The following is a 16,663-nucleotide window of genomic DNA, read 5'->3' as shown; positions in this document are numbered from 1 at the left end:
GAGTTCGGTTCAGAGCATTATACAGGAAGCAAGGTCCAACAGTCCAGGGTCATTCACAAATGCAGGGAGGAAGATTCCAAAGTCAAGAGCCAGTCCAAGGGTCACAGATGTAGAGTTTAGCACTGTGGTCACTGAGTCAAGAATTTGGTGACTTGTTACTTCCATTGACTTGTTACTTCCATATCAAGCAGTCTCCCTCTGCTGGAACATCTTAATTGCAGCCAGCTGCTTGGGAGTAACCCTGCAGCTATTCATCATCAGCAAGCAGCTGGTATCAGGTCTGATAATGCACACTTTGTCTTCTCTCCTGGAGCTCCATTCTAAGCCTTGGTCAAAGGATATGGATGATAATGGAGAACTGGTAACGACCACCTGGTTTCCTCTGCTGGAATGGAGCTGTGGAAGGTTCTTGTGGCTCTGCATCAGGTGTGAACTCTGACAATCCTGCAGCTCATCTTCTTGCTTACTGGTTTCTGCTGGTACCTGAGCTGATTTCCTGAGTCTCTTCTTCTTCTCCTGAGGAGTCCTCACTGTTGTTAAGTCCTGGCTGACACTTGATACTGCAAGAGCTGGCAAATATCTCCATGTGTGTAGTGCTGTCAAGTGTCTTCTGACTTGATAATTCATAATCCTATGCATTAATGTTCTCCAAAACTCACTCTCCTTAACAGCTTTGGTCAGGTCTTGCAAACTGTAACTTCCTTGATTGAGTCAATCCTTTTTTATGTTGGGTCTTCCTCTTTTCCTGTTGCCTTCAACTTTTCCTAGCATTATTGTGTTTTCCAGTGAGTCTTGTCTTCTCAGGATGAGAACAAAGTATGATAGCCTCAGTTTAGTCATTTGAGCTTCTAGAGAGAGTTCAAGTTTGATCTGACCTGTCTTTTCATTTGGTCTATCTTTTGTCAGTCCACAGTATCCGTAAAACTTTCCTTCAACACCCCTTATTAAGCTAACAAATGCCAAATAGAGAATATTATTTTCCATGTAGGGTTAGGATTTAAGCATCAGTTCAGAAGATGAAAACAGATTCTTATGATACAAATTATTTGGTAATGCAGAAGTCTCATGAAGCAGTAGAGCAGATCCCACATACTACCTGCCAGGGTAAGCCACTGAAGGTCAAGATTTGCCTTTTGCTCTACTCATAGAAGAGGAAGAAAGGAATTATTTCACGCTCTTCCCCTCCCTGCTGCATTTGCCTGACCTGCATGGCTATTAGTCCACACAGCTACATTGACCTTCGGAATAAACTTTCCTGGGGTTCAAAAGGGCTCAGGGTGGCACAGAAAATCCAGGGATCCTTGTGCCTGCAGATCATGGCATCCAATTCAGTGTGTTTGCTGGTATATTGTTAAATGGATGAGATACCATTTTTATGCTTAAGGTGAGAAGAGCCAGAGAAAAATATGCTAAAACTAAGATAAAAGGAAGTGACAAGTCATTTAATGAAGAAGGGAGGGAATTCTTTAAATCTGAAATGTGCCACTCTCTCTTCAATCATTAATTCTCAATGTCACTGTTAGGACATATATCTCAGTAATTTGATAAAGCCCTTCTTTGACCCTGTCTTAGATGGTGTCTGGGCAACATGCTGGCTTACCTACTGTAAAGGAAAATGTCAGAAATTGGTTCCTGTATAAGACTCAGCCACCTGAAGATTAGACACAAGGCAGCATTTCTGCCTTTCAGCAATACAACATCTGAAACATATGCTACTAAGTCGGATTCCCAAAGGCTTGTGGTCACAGGAAGTCAGTGTGCATTTTGGTTAAATGTCGGGTGGGTCAGTGGCAGAGCAGAGGGGATCTCCACATAAAGGGTACATCTCAAAAGGGATGAGAGTTCAGATGAAAAAAAATGATTACCCTCATGAAATCTGGTAGGGCACTTTGATTCAGCCTCCTTTTGCAGATAGGGTAATGAACCTGCTGGCTTCCCATCAGTGTTTCAGTCCACACAGAGTGCTCCAGATAATCAAGCCCCAATGAGATCAGCCATTCATCATCCGTGAAAGAACAATATACACTGTCTGAAGCCCATTGAAGACAATGTGAGGTTTCTTATCAGCTTTAGGTCTTCACAGTTACCCAAGGTTACATTATTCGCTAATTACCAAATGACTGGAGGGCAAGTAATCGTTTTATTAAGTTAAATGTTTACATCCAAAACTGTCCAGCAGTAACAAAGCCAGTGTGAAGAGAACAGTAGCATTGTACAACTTGATCAGAGTTGGATTCCTGAGTAGACCCTGCTTCTAAAAGACCAAAGTAGATGTTCCAAATGAGCTCCGTGTGTCATTAAGAACAAGCAGATATACTGAGGACAAATGCAACAGTGAGAGAAAAGAAGAGACAGACAAGGTCAATTCAAGCTACTGTCTGAGTAGACATGTAAAATTCTCAGAAATTTTGAAGTAAAAGAAAGATTGAAGGGGGGCAGAAACTGAAATATAACCTATAGTTGAAATATAACCTATAGGTGGGAATTGAAATATACCCAATTGAAATATAGCCAAATATAATCAATAATCACATGAATATAGTCATTTGGCATATGCAATGTACTATTAAACGCATTTATGGAATTTAAAATTTCTTTTCTACATGCAAAATCATTACTATATCCACTACTAGAGAGGGAAAAGAGAGCTGCAAACCACTTCACCTTAAGCTACCTTAGCACATGTATGTGTTTCAAATTGAAACAAAGTATACTATTCGGGCAGAAATAGTCTCTATAAACACATAATATGCCTAACAGCATATCTGGGTTACAAGAAGAGAGAAAGAGAGAGAACTAGCAGTAGATGGTCTGAGCTAGTTTGGCTTGGGCGAGGCTGGGGACGGAATGTAAGGAGAAAGCATGGAAGAGATGATTTGAGAGAAAGAGCTAGGCAAAGAGTGACAGAACTGGGGTGGCAACAGTGGTTAAATTTTATTTTGCCTGGTCCGCATGTACCAATGTAGTAAAAGTGCAACTGGGTGATGCTGAAACACCATTTGGGGGTCAAATTGAACCTCTTTTGCCAGTTCAGGCAGTGGGTACTTAGGGCATCAGTCATTGGTGTTGCAGAAATTGCTAACCCAGGGTGTCTATAGCAAGTGTCCTGAAGTTCAATCATCCATGAAAGCCCAGATGCAATTGACTGGTAAGTGACTCATTGCCAAGAGAATCTCACCCACTGTCCAATGAGCTACTTCTCTCCTCTATCCGTATAGCAACAGCCACAGTCTTCGTGTATCTCAATGGTGCCAAGACATCTCAGTGGTGTCGCTGTAGCACTGAAGTGCTATGTTGGTTTAGCACTGTAGCACTCAACTTAAAATATTTTCCCCCAAAAAGTCTGGGAAAGATTGTACAGTGAAAAGGGGCAGGGAAAAAGTGCAGTGTTGTTTGAAATGGCCAGATTGCTTCAGAGGCAGCTCATTAACACAGCGAGATTTGCTGTATGAAACCTCTGTTCTTGTATTGCTTTACACAGAACCGAACCTACAACAAATAACATCCAGTTTAGAATGGTAATGTGAAAGGGACCCTGATGTCCTTAACATCAAAAAATCATGAGCTTTTGGTCGAGTGATCCAAGAAAAGGGGTAGGAATTACCTCATCAGGAACTATTCCAGGGGCTATGCTAATTTGTGACAATTACCTCAGGAAGGATGCTTGATTGTCTTAGCTGATAGTTCAGTATGCTTTTAGATATTTGCTAAATATGTGGGATCAGTGTATTATTTCATAACAACAATAACGTTGTGTCATTGTAGAGGACACATCTCTGGGACTAATTCAGGCATTTCTTTTTAAAGCCATGCTTTCAACACCTCGTGGGAATGAGAGAACACAATTTTGAAACTCGCAGATCTCAGCTTTCTAAACTTTTACAAACTGTACATTTCAGAAGTTCAGAGATCACAGTTCAGATCTGTGAGTTTACAGCTTACGCATTACATTGCTTACCAGGTGGACTACTGTTTATAGTGAAAAAGATTTCCTTCAAGGTAACAAACAAATCAATTCCTGTTATTGACTAGTGTATTTATATTTCTACCTGTATCTACCTATAGAGCTCTATTCTGTCTTTCTGTTTAATGGCAACACTGGGATACAAGCCAAGATTGAACCCGGGTGTTCATTTTGGTAAATGGTCTAACTAACCAGACAGCCTCACAATACTGTGGTTAATATTGGGCTTCTAGCCCACTCTTCCACACACAGCAGGCTTAGGGTGGGTTATAGCAGTATTAAAATATACAAAATTTAAAGTAAAACGTATAACCATAAAACAATTTCAAAGCACTGTTACTTTATAAAAACCTTACAAAGTGCCAGCAAAACAATGTGGTGAATTGGATGAAGTTCCCATTGTTATATAGTTATGGATCTAGACAATGCAAGGGGAACAGGTGGATGAGTAAAGCAGCTCTGATGGACCAAATACCGCTAAACAAATCTAAAAGCAAAGCAGAGGGGGCTGTTGAAGCTGGATTGTTGCCACCCCAACCACAGTCCTCGTGGAACAACTCCATTTTACAGGCCCTGCAGAACTGCATAAGATCTCCCAGGGCCCAGATCTCATTAAGGAAGGAGTATTCCACCAAGCTGGCGCCAGAGCCAAAGAAGCTGTGGCTCTGGTCGAGGCTAGGTGAGCATCTTTGGGGCTGAGGATGTCTAGTAGAAATTGAGCAGAAGAGTGCAAGGCCTTTTGGGTGCTGTATAGAGAGAGATGGTCCTGCAGATATGTTGGTCCCAGTCCACATAGGGCTTTAAATGTGAGAACGTTGAACTTGGCCTGGAATTTTGGACCAGCTGCATTTTCCAGATCAGTCTCAAGGGTAGCCCTGCATAAAGTGAATTATAGTAATCCAGTCTGGAGGTGGCCATTGCATGGATCACTGTAGCTAGGTTGCTGTAGCTAGGTGGAGAGGTAGCAATCCAGTCGCTTGACCTGTTGCAGATGAAAAAACGCAGATCTCACAACTGCTGTGCCTTGGGCCTCCATAGAAAGTGATGTATTCCACACCCAGGCTCCAGCTCATAGCTTCAGATCCTAAATAGACTCAAGCTCATGGTTGTAGACCCTAACTAACTGTACTAAACTAAGAACTTGCATTGAGACAATCCCACTAGCCATGGTTAGTTCAGCCCTGGTGTTTAGTTATTAGCAGCCTGACTAGTGCAGACCAACCCAAGCTCATCAGAACTTGGAAACTAAGCAGAATCAGCCATGGTTAGTTCTTGGATGTAAGTCTTCCAAGGATGACCAGGGTTGCTATGCATGGAAATGCAATGGCCAACCATCTCTGTTCCTCTCTTGCCTTGAAAACCCCTTGAGGGGTTGCCATAAGTCAGTTGTAACTTGATGACATTTAATTAAATGTTATTCTAATTATTTCTGAACCGATTCAATCTGCCTTCCAATGCAGAGCGCACAAAGAGGCTTTTTATCTCCAAAGGTTTCCACCATAAATGGGGATTCTGTCTCCTTTTCTGCAAGTTATATCAACAGGTAGCTAGCAAGTATCAACAGAAGTATAGTGTCCAGATCACGTGAAGTGATGATATCGCTTTACTCTGCTCTGGTAAGTCCTCCTGGTGTATTGTGTTCAGTTTGGGGCACCACATTTTAAGAAGGATATAGACAAGCTGGAACGGGTCCAGAGGAGGGTGACAAAGATGGTGAGGGATCTGGAGACCAAATCCTATGAAAAAATGTTGTGGGAACTGGGGATGTTTAGCCTGGAGAGGAGGCGGCTGAGAGGTGATATGATTACCATCTTCAAGTACTTGAAGGGCTGTCATATAGAGCATGGTGTGGAATTGTTTTCTGTGACCCCAGAAGGTAGGACCAGAACCAACAGGTTGAAATCAAGTCAAAAGAGTTTCTGGCTTGACATTAGGAAGAACTTCCTGACTATTAGAGCAGTTCCTCGGTGAAACAGGCTTCCTCAGGAGGTGGTGGGCTCTCCTTTCTTGGAGGTTTTTAAACAGAGGCTAGATAGCCATCTGACAGCAATGAGGACCGTGTGAATTTAGGGGGAGGTATTTGTGAGTTGCCTGCATTGTGCAGGGGGTTGGACTAGATGACCCTGGAGGTCCCTTCCAACTCTATGATTCTATAAGTGAAAAGTAAAACAAGTGGAAAATGAATAAATGCATTCACTTTTAAAAGATCCCCTTGAGCAACGATTTCCTACTCATATTTCTTCTGGCAAGAAATTTCTTGGAACAAATCCTTCTGTTGGTCTTGTCAGCCTGTAACTAATTGCGATGACTTTTGGCTCTATCCGTCCGGTCTCTTTCAGGGAATACTGGAGAGACGGGCACAGCTGCAGCTCTTAATTAGGACTCGGCTAGTAAGCGAGGTAGCTTCTCTTGCGAGAAGCGCTGCACAAAAACATGTTTGGTTTTAATATACCTTTATTATTCCAATTACGCCCAGAAAAATGACAAACCAACACAGACAAAGGAACAAACAGCAACAAAATAAATAAAGGACACTTGGAATCAAAGTGCTCCAGTATTGCAAAAATACTAACGGATAGCTGTATCATGTATAGCAGCTAGTGATGTGTGAAATTATACTGTATGCTGGAAATACACAAAAAGCTGGTACTCTGTTATGGGAAGGTAAGATGCCTGGAAATAACACACATCAGCCTGTTTTACAACCCCTGAAGCCTCAGATCAGATGAGAATCAGGACATAAAAGATTCTCACTATGTGCTAGGAGGAAAACACTCCCATTTGCAGTGATAGACCATTTGACATATTGCCAGCAGGAAGGAAGAGGGTTTACTTCTAATATTCTGACCTGATGAGCCCTCAAAGCCAGAGGAGTTCCACAAACCTTGCTGGTTAGATGCCAACTGGTGGGAAACGTGGGGACTCGACTGCCATTTCAGGATGGGTCAACACAACCCCTCACCACTGAGGTTGGAAAAGGAAAGGTCCCCTGTGCAAGCACCAGTCATTTCCGACTCTGGGGTGACATTGCTTTCACAACGTTTTCACAGAAGACTTTTTACAGGGCGGTTTGTCATTGCCTTCCCCAGTCATCTATACTTCCCCCCACAGCAAGCTGGGTCCTCATTTCACTGACCTCAGAAGGATGGAAGGCTGAGCCAACCTCAAGCCTGCTACCTGAAAACCCAGCTACCGCCGGGGATTGAACTCAGGTTGTGAGCAGAGCTTAGGATTGCAGTACTGCAGCTTTGAGGGAAGGGTTAAAAAAATTCTGCTCCCTCCATGCAAACTGGCTCCAAAGAAACATAACAAAAGTGTCAGTGTTGGTGTGCAGTTGAAGAGCAAGATCCAAGTCCAGTTATGCTTTGAAGAACAAGATTTCTGCAGTACGAGCTTCCGAGAGTCCAAGATCCCTTTGTCAGATACAAGAAGGTTAATTTGATTCAAGGGTTCCATGTATTTTTGAATGATTTGTGGCTCAGCTTTTGGAACACATGAAAAAAAGACTGAGGTTCTTGCAGTACGTACAGCCTGCCACAGCCTGTCCCCACATATATAGCATTTGGGACTGAGCTTCCGGACTGGAAAGTATGAGTCAGCCTCCTTGAAAAGCTAAACATCATCTTTTCACCTCCTTTGCCTTGCACTGTTTTGAGATGCCCATGTTTGCTCATTGATTAAGGAGAGTGTATCAAGGTATTAGGCGTGCAATATGTCTGTTCTGTCCCTTTTTTAAAAAAAAGATGGAAGTAATCACTTCACTGTTTGGCCGCATCTAATGTTTACAGTTACTTAGTCATTAAACATGCATGCCATTATGTTCAAGCATGTTATGAAAACATACCTATCACAAACATAAGTGTTGAGTGACACAGTGAGAGGCATGCAGGTACTTGGAAAAGATTGGAGCAGGTCAAAATTTGGACCTGCCATCCTTGATGATACATTAATTATCCATTAGTCATTAGCAAGCATCATGGGACAGTTTTGCAACAGCTATTATGCAAATAAGGTTTTAATAGCATCCTTGTCTGGTGGAAATGGAAACCAAGTCAGCAGTGTCAATTGAAGTATAGCCCTACTTAGTTGGAAGGTTTTTTTAAAAAAAGTTTTAATTTTAGTTTTGTAATTTAAAAGGGTGACTTACAGTGCAACCCTAAAAACACTGTCCTGGAAGGAAGTCCCGTTTAATAGATGCAAGTATGATTCTGAATGTGCCTGCTTAGGGTGACACTGTTACAGTGATGCAGTTTGTTTGTTTGATGTGTTGGCTTGTCTTTAGCTCTTTTCTATTTTAAATTATTGCTATACTAACTGCCTCATGGCACAGAGTGGTAAAGCTGCAGTACTGTAGTCCAAGCTCTCTGCTCACGACCTGAGTTCAATTCAGGTAGCCGGCTTGAGGTTGACTCAGCCTTTCATCCTTCTGAGGTTGGTAAAATGAGTACCCAGCTGGGGAAGGCAATGGCAAACCACCCCGTAAAAAGTCTGCTGTGAAAACGTTGTGATGTGACATCGCCCCAGAGTCAGAAATGACTGGGGCTTGCACAGGGGACTACCTTTACCTTTTTATAGTAACTAATGAATACTTGTGATTGGCCCAGACTTATTTTTTTTATAGAGAGGAGAGAAAACTTTTAAAGACTATTGTTGTTGTTATTTCAAAATGAAACGTAAGGATAAGAACCTGGGTAGACTACAGTGTATGGGTAGTCTATACTGTATGCAGTTAAACATTCAAACAGCAGACAGCTAGTGTCACAGGCAGGGGCAAGAAGACTTTGTCTTTCCTTTTATGACTTGTATTAGTACCTATTATGGCAGTCATACTAGTTAAGAAGAAAAACTGTATGTGACTAATAGTGGCGAGCAGCCACAAAAGAATAAAATGAGGTGGTTAAGGCTATTATATTCTGAATAACAGTTGTTCCTTGAGTAGCAGCAACTAGGACAGGCGTTGTTTTGTTACTGGGAGAACTTAAAGCAGCTTTGAATGAGTTGCAGGAAAGGTGGTAGAAAAATGGCTTGTGTGCCTGGATCTCATGAAAAGAGGGAACACCTACATGAGACAAATGCTCAGTTTCTTCTTTTATATGAGATCTGGAAAGCATGCAAAGAGGATTCAAAAGTTGTTCACCCTTTTCTCATCTTTCTATGTTCACCTGAACAAATCAAGCTGTGTTATACTGCATGAGACCATTGAAGGTCAGTATCTTCTTCTATGACTGGTAACAGCTTTCCAGGGTCTCAGGTGGATGCCTTTCATATCACCTGCTAACTGATGTTTTTGACAAGAGTTGTTGGGGGCTGAACCTGGGACATCCGTGCATAGCAGATGTTCTACCACCAGGCCATGGCCCTTCATAATTCCCAGTGTTGTTACTTCTTTATAGACAAGAATTATGTTCGTAGAGAGTTGGAGGGTGTTCTATACTGTATATGCCCAACCATCTACTTATTTTTACTTAAACCATCATCAGAAGTTTCTTGACCAACCTTTTCCTGGAAAATCTCCAAGGAATGTGGATCTTTATTCAACGCTTGTCTCAGTGGTGAATTATTTCAACACTTGGGAAATATTATCAAATCTACTATCTATTTAGTTGAAACTGTTGCTTCATGCGTCCTTTGGGGAAAAGAGTGAAAAATTTCCTCTACTCTTCTTTCCAAAATCTTTCTCAGTATTTAAGATCCTCACCTTTAAAATTCTTGTCTCTGCACTTATATTCAGCCTGTCTGCATCAGATTTTCATTGTGGATATTTTTTTATGCTTTTTTAGTTCACTTCAAAATTCTTTGCAATCTTGCCAACAGCTGGTTTGAACAAGGGCACTTTTCTTTTTCTTTCTTTTTCTTTTTTTGAAGCTCTCATATTTTTGTCACATTGTGAGAAGACAAGAATCACTGGAAAAGACAATAACACTAGCAAAAGTTGAAGCTAGCAGGAAAAGAGGAAAACCCACCAGGAGGATTGACTCAGTCAAGGAAGTCACAGCCTTCAATTTGCAAGGAGGATATTAATTCATAGGGTCACCTTAAATCAAAAACCATTTCTTAATACACACACCAGTATGGCACTAGCACCTTTTTAGGGGAGCTATTCTATGTCCTGATGAGGAATTGGTGGAAATCCATACAACTTTATATATAAGTACTGACATCTCTTTTTTTAACAACAAAAAAGCTCTTGTTTGAACAAAACATACCACTCTGAAATATTGGACCTTCCATAATTGTGACTTATGTAATAGAAAGGCGCACAAAACTATCTTTGTTGCTTAGCGAACTTAAGGGCCACTTAATAGGAGCAGGGGAGAACTCGTGCAATTACTGCTTATCTTCTAAAACAAATAAAAATGTGCTAGAGGTGTTTAATAGGAATGCAAAGGGAGACAGACAAATCTCCTCATAGTTATGAGAGGCAGTGCGGGAAGACTATCTCTTTCCACTATATACTTGGCATTTTTTCATAACCAAACCAGCATATATTTCATTATCAAGCCCAGCACTTTTTTATGTGTTTGGAAACTGCAGGCAATGAACATCTGGAGAAGAAATTGGATTGTGCCTGCTCTCTCCATTGGCTATACATTCTTTGACTTTGTGTGTACAAAGCTTCCATGCCCATAAGTGCACTGGGTTCCTGATCTTACATAGATTACCTGTGAACATATGGCAAAGTGTATGGAACAGAGGGGTGGGGACAAAGGATAGGATCCAGCTTGCCCTCCCATGCTTTCATTACATATAACTTCCATTGAAAACAGCTGGTTTTTTTGGGGGGGGGGGGGTTAAGATAATGTATCAACTTGGTCAAGGCCACTTTGGGATCTTCACATCTGAATTACACTCCCCACTAAAATTAGGGGAAACAACACAAAATTCAGAAATCCTGCTTGAAGTCTGGTGGCCCTACCTAAATCTACTGTGTTGGTGGAAAATGCATCCCTGGACTTCCTCAGTGGTCTCTGATGCAAGTACTAACCAGGTCAAGGCTAAATCTGCCATCCAATCAACAGATATAACGCATGTTCACTCTTAGCTGGTGTTGTACATAAACACTTTCTTCCATGCCCATGTTTATCATTGAGAGGTTTTGCATTTTGCCCATTTTCTGTAACTTGGGGTTGTTGATTTGTTTATTTATTTAATTCAATTTATATCCCACCCTCCCCGCCGAGGCAGGCTCAGGGCGGCTCACATGGTCATGCATATGCATGAATATAGGCATATAATAAAACATAAAAATTGATATTTCAGGTGCCATGATCTTAAGTGTGTTGTCTTGCAATTCCAGCTAGGTGTTCTCTATAAAGCAGATCTTAATGGATCAGATGTACTATATAGGGCGGATTGCAAGAAGTGGTCCAGATATTTTTCGAACACTGTAGTAGCCAATGATCGAACTTGCAGATGCCTGGTGGCATCTCAATTCTTTTATGAGATGTTCATTTGAGTTTCACACTAGTATCTGAGAGACCCAGGCGCAGGATGAAAACCAGCATGGGGGCAACTCAGCCGGGGCCTCCTGTTGATTTGGTGGCACCCACCCCAGTCTCCCCATATAATTAAGAATATTGGCATGGTAGTGCCAGTAAAGTCTGGTCACCTCTCTCCACCCCTGCCCCATGCCTCACTCCACTCCCCAAAGGCAAGCTGGTAGCACTAGCAGGGCACTGAACAAGCTGACAATCATGTTGCATAACTCCTCGCCACCTGAATCTACCTGCTTCTCACCCGCTCATTTGCCTGGCTCACTCACTGCCCTGCCCTGCCGGTGCACCCAGACAAGCTGGTGGAGCCTGTGGAGGGCAACGTTTTGAAAGTGAAAGGACCTCAACAGGGTATAATCAATCTGCTCACTCCTCGCCCTCCTGTTTGATTCACTTGCTGCCCTGCCAGCACATCTGGCTTGGCTTGTTCACTGCAAGCTTGCCTTTTTGGGAGCAGGGTGAGGCATGGGGCAGGGGTGGTAGGGAGCCCACTGGACTTTACTGCAGTGAACATGCATTTTATTTTATTTTTGAGGCTAGTCAGTGGTGTCACGCCCCCTCAGTGTCCCCCCTCCTCAGAATAATTCCTGGTTACAGGCCTGCCAGGTGTGAATCCCCACTCTGCCATGGAAACTTGCTTGATGACCTGGCACCAGCCATTCCATCTTAGCTTAACCTACCTGACAGAATTGTTGTGAGAATAAAATGGAAGAAAGCATTGAGAAGAAATATACATATAAATATCAGAAACAGGGAATTTTTTTTTCTTAATTGGTATAGTGTGGCTTGAATATATGGTAGTATCCCAATCCTTGACCAGGAAGGTTTCATTGTTACGCATCCATAAGCATCATCTAGGGTTTTTTTTAACATCTGCATTCTTATAGTGCTCCAGCTTTTTTGTACCAACACATCTGTTCTGATTCTTAATGAGTTTTTTTCACTCTTTGCACAGAATTTATTTTCTACAGTGAACAGCACTTTGAGTTAGTGGGTAAATTAATTCTGTTCATAGGTAAATAATCTTCATTATCCAGTTGTACATTCTGTTAACTAAAACACATATGTGTAAAATGAAAATAAGCCTATGTTGAAATAATGGAGTGTTGATATACCTTTAAGATGGTATAGCTTGAAATCCCATGATGCATTGTGACCAAAATCAAGATGGTCTTTGTCATCTTAAAGCAACAAAACTAAGAACATAATTGAGCTGTGATCAAACATGAAAGTATTATTAAATTGATATAAACAGCTAAAAGGATGGGAGCAGGGCAGGAATTGCCCAAATCTTGAATCTACCAACGAGAGGGGGGTATGTGTGTGTGTGTGAGTGTGTGAATACAAAACTGCTGGGCATGTGGCTTTCCAATACTTAAATCTGACAGTTCAGTCATTGTACCACACTGATCTCCAATTCTATTCTCCTAGTTAAGTTATGCCTGTTACAACCTGACTTACAGACATGGGCATTACATTGGCCTCCTCCTGTTAGCTTTCTGGCCTGCCAGCTGACCCCTCAGCCTTCTCCAATGGACACCAGATTCTTCACCCATGAAGCCCCTACCATCTGTGTTTCCACTTCTTCCATTGTGCTTAATTAATTCTTTGGCTCTTTCAAAAGCTTAGCTCATGACCCTGTCTAGACCCTGACAACTATTGCTGTCTCCGAAGCAATCAAATCTTGTTCCCCAAGGATTCTGGCTGTTTATGTTCTCTCACTAGCCACACATTAAAGTAATCTTCTCCAATGTTGCCATATCAAATTATGCAAAGTAAATTGGGAGTGGGAAGTGTTGGTAATTTCGGGCAGTTGATCACTTGGATTTGCAATTTAAAGCTGCTGTTTATAGACTTGCAGACTATTTAAAAATGACACCCTGCATGTGGATTTTGTACTTGAAAATCTGTTCCCAGCTGTACAAATAGAATGGCTGGCTTGACCTTCTGATGATCCCCTATCCTCATTTTTCTGAGAAAAGAAGGCTCCATTGGCAGGCCAAGAATTCCAGTTGCTTTGAGAAAAAATATTTATTGACTTATTTGTTTAGGAAAACCTTAGCATTCATCATAGCAATCACATGTTCAGTTTATAATTCTTAACCCTTTCCCTCACAACACCCCTGTGATTATGCTGAATGATTTATGGCTATTTACTTGGCTATTTTTTTTATCTGAGAAGAGAATGAAAGCTGCCCACTAATTGTATCACTGGTCAGGACTTTCCTCTACTCTGCCATGGATGATTATTCTACTGTCAAAGATTGTTTGGTGTTCAGTAATGGGCAAGCATGTTGGTGACTTGCAAATGGGGGAAATGCCAACTGTGGCCTTGTCATGGAGATATAAGAACTTGCTGTTTGGAGGACTTTTGATCCCTTCCAGAATCTGCGTAGAGTGAATAAATGTAATGATTTGGCTCCCATGAATGAAAACTCCTAATGAGTTTGGAAGATGGGAAAATCCTATTCAGGAACATTTTGCAGTTTTGATCCTCCCTCATTGAACTATTTGGAGACTAAATTGAATTATGGGAGACCTGATGAGTAGTCAAAGGGGGATTCCCACATGCTTCTCTGTAGACTCTGTACTTGGTATGTGTGTGAACTGGGACAGCGGAATAGATATAAATTTGGATAGAGAAATCCATTCATCCCTACTAATGGTTTCATGTTGGTAGATTTCCTGTCTGATATGGTTGACTGTCTTGATGGTGCCCTAAAGTACAGATAACTCAATAGTACAGATAAATTTTACTCTTTGTCCTTTCCTACTGAATAAAGTCAGATCAGTGCCTTTGTTTTCTAGGGATGTTCAGATGAGGAATCAGTTGGTATGATAATTAGGTTCAAGAACCAGGGCTGGATCGGGGGGGGGGGCAGAGGGGGTGTTTTGCTTCCGGCGCTGCCAGAGGGGGGGGTGCCAAATTGGGCACCTTTCCCTCCCAGGAAGGAGGGAGAAAGATCAGCTTCTTTTGCACCGCCACCCGACCCGCTGGAATCCCTTCCCTTTTCTCACCCGCAGCGATACAGGAATGCAATAATCGTTCCCTCCCGGCTGCTTTTCTCCCCCCCCCCCCCGTCCTTGCCACCCCAGCCCCTCACCACACACCTCCCCGACAGCATAACCGGTTGTGTGTGTTGGGGTGGGAGGGACGGAGGGATGAATCTCGTGGGCTATCTCCTCCCCCCTTCAGAAGTGCTTTCATCTTGCCCCCCCCAAAAAAAACCCCAGCTCCTGCTCTGCATGGAAAAGCCCTTTGCCAGCAGTTTGACAATTGCAGTTCATTCCTGCAGCTCATCAAAGTAAAGCTTGGGGGGATCCAAAGCAACAATCATGAGGATCCATGAGATTCGTGGTTTGAAAACATGTTTTTCCACTGTTGGGGCACCACAGATTCGTGGAGGCATGATTTTTCTGGTGCTGCCTATTGTCTAAGACAGGATCTACAGTACGATGGTTGTTTGATTTCATTTCACCATAAAAATCATATGAATTCATGAGGATCCGTGCTTTGGAACCCTGTTTTTGCACTGGTGAGGCATGATTTTTGTGGTCCTGACTATAGTCTAAGATAGGATCTACAGAATAATTGTGGTTTGATTTCATTTCAATGTAAAAATCATATGAATTCATGAAGATCCGTGTAGATCTGACTTTTACCCAGACCCAGTTTTTAAAGTATCTAGTTGCAAACACTTTGCATTTTCGCTTACTTGTCCCTTGAAGTCCTTAGTTCTTCCCCCCTTCTCCCTCTTTGCCAAAATGCAAGCTGTAACCTCCTCGGTTGAGTCAGAGACTTGCCTTATGTTAGTCTGTACAGCACCGTATACAGGAACAAAACTATGAATATTATTACCAGTTCTCCTTTTTCAAGGTGAGAAGCTCTCTAAATTTTATACTGGCTTGTAACAAAGTCCCACTGAATTTAATGAGACTAGAGGAGAGGGGACCTAAAATTGCAGCTGAGAGTCCTGAACCTTTACTCAGAAGTAAGTTCCACATAGCTCAGCATTTAGTGTCAAGTATGTATGCTTGGGACTGTGGCCTTCTTTGCTGCAGATCTGAAACAGTTTATGCACTTAAAGAAATGCAAACACCCGTCAGATCCCAGGAAGGAAATGCATGCCATATTGAGAAGGGAAAACCAACCTGGGTTTTTCTCTTACTGTTCAGGTGAAGATCCTGTGAATTTAGGGGGAGATATTTGTGAGTTTCCTGCATTGTGCAGGGAGTTGGACTAGATGACCCTGGAGGTCCCTTCCAGCTCTAGGATTCTATGATTCTAGGTTCCTATCCTTTCACCACTGCTACACAACTCTAGAGAAGGGAATTTAAACTTTAAACCCCTTCTCTGATGTGGTGCTGCAGAGGGGCGCACAAAGTTAGTTTTGGCTAGGGCTCAAAACTCTCTAGGCCAGCCCTGCTGAGGCTTCCCCTCCCCACACAAACACCCGATGGGGTGTTTAAATGGAGTGTGTGTGTCAGATAGCACACGGGTCCCTTTATTTTTTGAGTGGGGGCACCATTTTTTGGTTTTGCCCCCCCCCTCAAAAATATGTAGATCAACCCTGTCAAGAACAGTCAGTCTAACTGAACAATGGTAGCATTTATGTGAATTACTCCCTATACCAGTAATATAGCTGAAGAAGTACTACTTCTCTGCTTCCATTGCATTGGTTCAGTGTCTTGTAATGAAATACTTGCAGATGGGGAAGAGGCTCCTTTATATAGAGTCCTCAGATGATCAACCTGAGCCCCACAGTAGCATATTTGTGAAACACTTTTTGAATAAAATGACTTGCTCAACATTGAATTCAGCCCAGAAACATGAATTGTCCAGAACACTGTCTCATCCTATTTATCTGGATGATTTTCCGCAGGGCTTTTTTGATAGCAGAAACTCCTTTGCATATTAGGCCACACACCCCTGGTGTAGCCAATCCTCCAGGATCTTACAGGGCTCTTAGTACAGGGCTACAGGGCCTACTGTAAGCTCCAGGAGGATTGGCTACATCAGGAGGGTATGGCCTAGTATGCAAAGGCATTCCTGCTACAAAAAGAAGCCCTGGTTTTCCATGATTGCACCTGCTGACCCTGACAAAAGGCTTGGAATGGTGCAGCCTACTGCCTGTGCAATCAGCCCTTGCTCATCTTGCCTTATAGCAGAAAGGCAATTGCCAGTGGAAGTTAAGAAGTGATGAAT

General features: G+C 42.3%; 1 protein-coding gene across 2 annotated transcripts in view; it reads left to right on the top strand.

Moving 5' to 3' along the window:
- The window catches only part of CCSER1 (coiled-coil serine rich protein 1), an 892,842-nt gene that overhangs the window by 580,185 nt on the left and 295,994 nt on the right, over nt 1–16,663 (top strand). Inside the window, exon 10 of one of the 2 annotated variants that reach the window (XR_009555820.1) lies at nt 16,065–16,074. The exons of the other annotated variant lie outside the window; for it this stretch is intronic. The gene's annotated coding sequence lies outside the window, so the exon portion shown is untranslated. Of the gene's footprint in view, nt 1–16,064; nt 16,075–16,663 lie in introns of those variants that run through there. 2 annotated transcript variants of the gene reach the window in all.

Source organism: Heteronotia binoei, chromosome 9 (assembly GCF_032191835.1).
Source record: "Heteronotia binoei isolate CCM8104 ecotype False Entrance Well chromosome 9, APGP_CSIRO_Hbin_v1, whole genome shotgun sequence".
Taxonomy (NCBI): domain Eukaryota; kingdom Metazoa; phylum Chordata; class Lepidosauria; order Squamata; family Gekkonidae; genus Heteronotia; species Heteronotia binoei.
The sequence above is the reverse complement of the archived record's forward strand: the minus strand, read 5'-3'. Positions and strand labels throughout refer to the sequence as shown.